The sequence below is a fragment of the Chrysochloris asiatica genome, unplaced genomic scaffold (assembly GCF_000296735.1).
Source record: "Chrysochloris asiatica unplaced genomic scaffold, ChrAsi1.0 scaffold00023, whole genome shotgun sequence".
In the NCBI taxonomy this organism is placed as follows: Eukaryota; Metazoa; Chordata; class Mammalia; order Afrosoricida; family Chrysochloridae; genus Chrysochloris; species Chrysochloris asiatica.
Window position 1 is genome coordinate 20,093,510 of NW_006408541.1, and position 8,620 is coordinate 20,102,129.

Consider the following 8,620-nt stretch of genomic DNA (forward strand, 5'->3'; position numbering starts at 1 on the left):
ACTCCAGGTTGGTCTGCTTGTCCTTCAAGTGGGAATTTCCCATCTCTGGAGATCTGGATGTGGTTCAGGCTTCCACCTATAGTCTTATGTATTCAGAGGCTCTGCAGGAAGTCTCCTTCACTGGGCACGTTGTAGCCCCATTTTAGGTAGCCCTCATCCATCAGTTTTTAAGTAATTAAGCAAAATTGAAACTGATGAAGACCGTTTTAAAGAATTAATCATAACCAAGAGTGAGTCTTGGACTTACCAATATGATCCAAAGAGTAAAGATCAGTCCAAACAGTGGCTAATGAGGATATTTCATAAAAGGGGAATCGTACAGTGATTTGCCATGATTTGACCGATGTCTTTCAGCATAATGTTTTCAAGGTTCACGCATGCTGTAGCGTTTATTAGGACTTCATTTCTGCTTATGGCTGAGCCATATTCCATTGTATGTATATACCACATTTTCTGAATCTGTCCCTTTTTTAAGGAGTTCTGGTAGCGTAGTGGTTTTGAATTGGGCTGCTAACCTCAAGGTCAGCAGTTTGAAACTACCAGCTGTTCCGCGGGAGAAAGATGAGGCTTTCTGCTCTCATGAAGATTTACAACATTGGAAACCCTGTGCAGGGTCACTATGAGTCGGAACCGACTCCATGATACTTAACAACAACAACATCTGTTATTTTAGAAATGGACTTATTTAGTTGAAAAATAATTCGTGTCCGTGATAAATACTCAGACAGTATAAAAAGTTCTCACAGACAGATATATTTCCTTTTTACTATAACGTCGTCGCCTCCATTTCCAGAGGCAACAACCACTTTTTACAGTTTCTTTTGTATCCTTTCAGAAGTATTTTAGGTATCCTCTGCAGCTTGCTTTTTTTTTTTTTTTTTTTTTAAGATCGCATTAACATTCTATTTATTTTTTGGTGAGCTCTTAGATTTTGTGATCTAGGTGAATGCCTCCCTTGCTCACCCTAGTCCTGGTCCTGACCCAGATAGCCTCAGAAAGAAGATAACTTCTGCAGTGGGTCCTAATATGCAGGAAAAGTTCACCTGGTAGACAGGGAGGAAGAGCCTTCAGGGCAGAGGGAACAGCATGGGGTGATTATATACATCACTCCCCCATTTGGCATTGCCAGCAGACATTTTTTTGATGGACATAATGAGGGAGACGTCTAGCGGATGGAGGTAGAGACATGGCTAAACATCCTACAATGCACAGACAGGACCATCCCCACAACAAAGGATCCTCTGGACCAAAATGTCATAGAGCCAAGGACGCAGGACGCTGTCCAAAAGCATCTAAGTGAAACATTAAAGCTTACAATGCTACCTTGGGCTGATCCCTTAACCTCTCTAAGCCTCAGTTTCTGCATCTGACAAATGGAAATAATAATGGAATGTACCTCACAGGGCTGTTGTGAGATTGCACACAGTGGGTGTTCAACAAATGTCAATGCCCCATTCTTTCCTCACTTTGAACACACCCTGAACGTTAGAGCAAATAGTTCTCAAGAAAGACAGCGTCCCTGGGTTCCAAAGAAAACTGGGACATGGGAAAGAGCGTGTGTTTTGCTCTCTTCCGACCTTTCTTGTAGGAAAAAAACAAGCCAAGAGTCTTATCTCTTCACAAACATGAGTCTGTTCACAGCAGAGAATGGGCCCCTGTGTGTGTTAGCTTATCACTGGCCTGAGTTTTAACAGGGAGTGAATTTTTATGACCAAGTTATAAACCTTTGCAAAAGCCATTTTTAAGCTAAAAAAACGCTGACAGATTTTTAACTACTATAGCTGCTAAATTAAGTATGAGGGATGGGGCGGGTGGGGGGGCGGGATGTGTGCAAAAGAAAACAAAAGTGCCCTAAGAGAGTTAGTGGAGGTAAAATAATGTTCATTAAAAATAGAAAAACAAACACACACAAAAAAATCTTTTGTGTTCAACTTCACACTCGTACATCATAATGTTCCAGTAAAAGGCCATTTCCCCTGAGATAATAAAAGAATTGAATTTTTCCTTATCGGTCATCTATTTTTCTAGCTGAAGCTATTACTCCCGCTCTGGGGTTGCTAGGCAACAAGAAATATTAATAGCAGCTTTTATTAGCTTAGCTTTTGCAGCCGAGTACCAGAATGAGAAAATGGGAAACATAAATGTGTTACATAAATCTTTCAACCTTTCAGAGCCAGTGTTAGTCTCTGTTTTCATAATGATTTATGAAAAGAAAAAGGAGTGAGGATTAAAAAAAATAAAAACGGAGCAGTCCCCTGTAGGAGTGTTTGAAAATAAATAATTATAGCAGGGGAGCAAAAGCTGTTTAAAGACATTTTTCTGAGTTTTATAAATGTAAAAAGACATATTTCTTTCATTTACTGCCTTGGAAAAAAACCCGGTGAAAGACTTTTATCCAGACTCCACAGAGTACGACGAAATCTCCAGGCCCCTCTGGTTACCCGGCTTTAGGCCTCTCCGATGGCCTATTTAGGAGACCAATCTCTCCCACTGCCACCCCCAGAGGGAAATTAGACAAAAACATGGTGCCTTGGAAAAGCCCACACTGGAGGCTCCCCTCTAGACCTCCAACTCTTACTAAGATGAAGCATTCTCCTGGCTCTGCAGGCTCCTCACTTTCTTGCAAGCAGTGGAGCTATGTTGTTACTGTTGCTGTCAGGTTCGGAGCCTGTCTTGGTGTAATTAAGCCACCTTCCTGCCCAGCTGGGGCCTCTCCCCATCCCCAGTCACCTCAGCCTCTGACCTGCCTTTCCTAACACCCATCTCGGATCTTCTCTTGGTGAACCAGCAAAGCCAGCCTAGATCCCCAGCAGGTTAAGAATCAAATACTGATATAGGCTGAAGGCCCCCCAAGCCCAGTCAATTCAATGAGCAAACCAGTAAACAAAGTAGCTTACACTTACTGAATGCCTATTGTGTGCCACCCAGTGGCTGAGCATGTTCGTTACCTACACCTTATCAGTTAGTCCTCCTGAGTTCCTACCAGGCCAGTAACATGACTTGCATTTTACAGGTGAAGACACTGAGGATCAGGTAGGCTGAAACCCTTGCTCTGGGTCACAGGGATGGATAACAAATGGAGGAACCGGGTTTTGAACTTAGGTTGGTCTGACATGAGAGCCCATGCTTCTAGCCATTCGGTGATAATACATATCAGAAAAAAACAAGAACAAGACAATACATTATCATGGTAGATGACAATACTGGCCACAGATTCCTTCCTTCCCTGTATCCAGGTCTTTCTGCAATGTAACTTTGCTGTCTAGCCCTTCAAGAGTCCTTAATTTCTCCACCCCTTGAATTTAGGCATGACCATGTAACTTGCTTTGGCCAATGGGCCATTAGCAAATGCGATGCAAGCAGAGATTTGGAAAAGGTTGCACATCAAGGGCTACCCTTTCTTGTTGCTCTCAGAAGCCCAGTGACCATCACCATGTGAACAAGCCCAGGCCACTGTGTCATCCTAAGTAACCCAGCTAACGTTGTGCCAACTTCAAACACATGAGGAAGCCCATCCTAGATCACCCCACCCTAGCCAAGTTGACCCCAGGGTCAGGCCACGCCAGTCCCGATCAAAAGAACCTCCTTGCTGGCCCACAGAATTATGAGAAATAATGATTCATTATTTTAAGCCTTCAATACTAGAAATGGTTTGATAGACAGCAAAAGCTAACATACAATCATAAAACAAAAAGAAAAAATATACTATGAATCAAAAGCAGTAAAATGAATAGGTTAGACTAGGAAAGATCTAGGGAGCCCTGCTGGTACAATGGTCAAGCTTTCAGCTGCTACCCCATAGGTCAGCAGTTCCAACCCAGCAGTTGCTCCGTAGGAGAGAAGACCGGGCCATCTGCTCCTATAAAGATGGCACGCTAGGAAACCCTATGGGCTATTCTCCTCTGTCCTACAGAACTGCTATGAGCTGGAATCCAATCAACGGCACCCAATAGCAACAAAGGTGGACTCTACTTTTGTTGAAGGCTTGGGACTCAGGTCCTCACCCGAATGATAGTGATAGTGACAGGGACAGTTGGGGGTCTTGGGTCCTATTCCAACAGAGCATCAAACAGGGAAAGGTCAAAGTGCCTTAGAGGGAAGTAGCAGGGATGGGGCCAGGGAGGAGGAGGAACAAAGGTGAAGGACAGAGAGCAGAAGAGAAGTGGGTGGGGCAGAAGGTGTATTAAGGACTCCCCAGAACCCCTACACAGGCCCCACCCAGAGCTGCAGGCTCTCTCATGGGCACCATCTCTAAAGCAAAGAGGTGAAGGGACAAGTATGGTACTGATCAGCTCCTTCTCCAACAGCCTACCCTAGGACACTAGCCCTTCACTTGAGTCATGACCCTCACCCTCTCCATGTGGGAAGAAGGACCTATCCTGACAAGGTGCTCTGAGACAGGGACCTCAAACACAGAGGATCTAAAACAACCAGTCCAGCATTTGGGACTCTGGCCCCAGTTGATGGGATTTGAGCCCTCCAGACCTGGTGTGGCGCTGTGGGGTAATGCACTAGACTGCAATGTCAGTTTGAATCATAAGGTTGACGGTTCCAGCTCACTAGCGGCTCCTTGGAAACCCTATACAGGGTTGCTATGAGTCGGAACCGACTCGATGGCACTTAACATTAACAACAAGGCCAGTGGTGCATGGTGGTAGTAGTGGAGGGCCGGTCAGTCCAACCTCACCCCATGCAGCAAGCATGCCGATTTTCTGTTTACGAATTCGTCAGAGTTGGATGCCCAATCTCCACTTCACAGAGGAAGACTGAGTCTGGGAAAGAAGTGAAATGTCCAAGATCCTGGAGAAACCAAGAAAGCGTCAAAGCTGGAGGAGAAGGCTTGAATGACTCTGAGCCATTTCTTTGTGCACCATTCCTGTGCTAATGGAGACCCAAGACTAGACAGCCCCAGAGGGTCCCAGCTTTTCCAAATCCCTAGATTTCATGGTTTTTGTGGAAGAAGCTTTGCCTGAACTCATTCTTTCTTGGGCCCGGTCTCTATCTGCCCAAAGCTCTCCCAGAAGTTTCTGTGGTCTTACAAAAGGTACAGGTCTCCCAAGAACTTGTCTGAGGAGCATCAAGCTTTGTTCCTTCTTAGGGTAAAACCGTAAGTTTGAACGTTTCCCAAGGACGACCCCAAAGTAAATTATTTCAGACTTAACAGTAGCTGGTTAATAAATTCCACTCTTCTAGTTTCCTTGGGTATTTTAGAAACTGATTTATACATACAATATCTCTCTCAAAATGAGACAATCAACACAGGATAAAATTATTGAGTTATAAAAATAGGGGTCAGATGGAGGTACAGTGCTTTAAATTAAACCGGCAAAATATATCTTTCATACTAAATTGACTCTTTTTGTCTTGGAAATGAATGTTTAATCAGTTAAGACGCTGAAGTCGAGGGAGAAGCCTTAAGCATATTTAATTTTGTAAAAGGGGCTTGATTTCAATACTTTACAAGATTCCTGCAAGCAATCGTGCCTTCAAAGCAGAAAAACAGACTCCCATGCAATCACGGGAGGCTCAGCAGACTAGGGCACGGGGCAGAAAGACCCTGTGGCTTCTAGAATCTGAGCCAAGGAGGACTTGACATTATGAGATAACTGTTAAACACCCCAGCCTCACCCACCCTTCTAGGAACACTATCCTTGGTCCATCTCAGTTTGTGCAGACAGCCCCCAAGGCACCTGGCCGTCAGGACATGCATGCTCTGTGCTACCTGCATTCTATCAGCTGACAGCTCCATCCCTCCATCACCGGGTCACACTGAGAAGTGGAGAGGAGGCAACAGAGTTGGGTTGGGTTGCGGTTTTGCTGGATGAACTATGGGACATTAACTCATTCATAAAATACTTACAGAACTTACCAGGGTCAAGTTTTCACTTTTCAAGGAAGTGATGCTCTCACATCTGAGCCAGGTGCCTCTTCCAGGTGCATGGAGCACCAGGTGCAGGCCTTATCAGAGCACTGACTGCATTTATGAAAGGGACGCTGTACTTGTCTCTCTCTCTCCACCTGCCTGGGAGTTTCTCATGGGCATCTTGTATATCCAGAGCCCAGAACCATGCCTGGTACCTACCAGGTGCTCAATAAAGGTTGCTGCATGGCTGAAGATCTCTGAGGGGCCTGAAGAATGCTCCTCCCAACCCCCCAGACACACAGATAACAGGCCCTAATCTCTGGAATCTGCAAATATTACCTTAATTGGAAAAGGGTTGGATTTTTGTTGTTGTTACTGTTTGTTTGTTTCCTGTGGGTATGATTATAAAAAGGATCTTGAAATGGGGACACCTTCCTGGATTATCTGGTGGGCCCTAAAAGTCATCACAAATATCCTTATAAAAGAGGCAGAGGAAGGTTTTGGCAGAGGAGATGGCAATGTGACGCAGAGGTAGAGAGTGGAGCCAAGCAGCCACAAGCCAAGGATCGCCTAGAGTCACCAGAAGCTGAAGGAGGCGAGTAAGGATTTGCCCCTAGAGACTACAGTGGGAGTGTGGCCCTCAAGCACTGTAATTTCAGCTCTGAGATGCTAACTTTGGACTTCCGGTCTCCAGAACTGTGTGAGAGTTTTAAGTCACCAAGGTAATTTGTTACAGCAGCCACAGGAACCCAATACCATCCCTCACTTCCTGAGCCTCCATTCCTCGTTTCCATAGAATACCTACCTCACTTGCTTCTGGGGAGCATTACATGAGAAATGCTGTAAGTCCCCTGCTCAGTGCGTGACCCCAAGTGGGTGTTGACATAATTATGTATACAAGCACTATGTACCTTCATCCTGCAGTTCAGACAGATTTTAAGAATTTGTTTCTACAACTCCATGTCACTCTTTGCCAGACATTCCCAATGTCAGTATGTATTCTTATCTGGTTTTCCCAGTCAGTCTGGCGGCCCTCCCTTGGTTAATTCTGCTTGGCTTATCGGTCATTACGTAACAAGGGAATATACAATTCAGCAAACCCTTGCAAGCTCTGACTAATGGAAGAATTAAGGTTGTCTGAATCTGTGAAGCATCTTAAACTGAGCTCCTTAGAAAGAAATCTGGAAAACAATTGCAAAGTGCCTATTTGGACAAAACCCAACTAAAGCATTGCCTAGGAGGGGTTACTAGGAGGTTATCGCTGATAAATAGATAACATATTTTGTAATTATCAGAGCGATTACAACCAGGTGGCCTCACAAATGTACCTGAGAGTCTATACAATCTGTTTCTTTAGGTAAATGGGACTTAAGGGGAAAGCACTGTAATTTGGTTACAAGAGGAGTTGATTTTTATTCCAAATCATAACAACAGCAAATATTGCAATTACTTTTCTATGTCAGAGATGTAGGTGACGACTTTACTTGCAGTATCTCTGAGAAAGCCCCCCGGTGAGATGGATTGGCACAATGGCAGCATCAATGGGCTCAAGCATAGCAGCGGTTGGCCTAGGACCAGGCAGTTTCATTCTGTCAGTGCATAGGGTCACCGTGAATCAGTACCGACTCAATGGCACCTAACAACAACAACATCTCTGAAGGAAGGTCTGCATCAAGATCCTGAAGGGGGTACTGTTACGGTTCTCAAGACATGGAAGTTGAAACTAAAGAGGTGAAGCCATTATTGTAACATGGGTCTATGGGACCCGGAGTCCACAAATTAGCAGGGGATTCAGAAACAGTACGATCCTGGCCTTGCTGGGTTCTTTCATTACTTTTCTCTCTACTTAACTGTAGTCCTTCCTGTCCAGCCTAATAAACAGAATGAATCACATGTCAGTCCCCAAGCAAGACCTGACTTCTCCTGTCTTGTGCTCTCGTACATGCGATTCCACTGTTAGGAATGCTCTTTCCTGCCGTTTTCTCCTGGCATTTTGGTCTGCCTGCCACTTTTCTACTGATTCCACATGTTTCAGCTCAATAACTACCTTCTTCCTTGGCAGCTGAAGCAAGAGACAATTTTTTTTTTCAAACTAAAAATATGATTCAATTTACATAATATGTCCAGAACAGGCAAATCGACAGAGACAGAAAGTAGATTAGTGGTTGCCTAGAGCTGCGGGAAGATGGGGGTGTGGGGTGATGGCTCAGGCATACAGGATGGTGTCTCTGTGGATGCACTAAAAGCCGCTGAATTGTACTCTTTAAATAGGTGAACTTAAAATATGTGATTTAAACCTCAAAGCTGTTAGAAAAATAAAGACCACATAAGAAAATTAAACATAATATCAAGATTTATAAACAGACCTCCAGAAGTGAACAGTGTGAAGATATTTAATTTTCTCTCTATGCCCACCTCTATGCATTAGGCAAATCTGCTGCACAAGACCTCTTTGAAGTGTTCAAGAGCAAAGATGTCAGTTTGAGGACTAAGGTGCTCCTGACCCATGCCAGGGTCTTTTCAAAAGCATGTGAAAGTTGGATCGTGAATAAGGAAGACCATAGATTTGATGGATTTGAGTTATGGTGTTGGAGAATATTTAAAGTACCATGGACTACTAGAAGAACAAACCATCTGTGTTGGAAGAGGTACAACCAATGTTCTTTGGAAGTCAGGATGGCGAGACTTCGTCTCTCATACTTTGGACATATTGTCAGGAGGGATCAGTCCCTGGAGAAGGATATCATGCTAAGTAAA

At 44.2% G+C, this 8,620-nt stretch overlaps 1 protein-coding gene across 2 annotated transcripts in view; it reads right to left on the bottom strand.

The window, feature by feature from the left end:
* The window catches only part of TOX2 (TOX high mobility group box family member 2), a 189,625-nt gene that overhangs the window by 54,007 nt on the left and 126,998 nt on the right, over nucleotides 1-8,620 (bottom strand). The window lies entirely within an intron of this gene.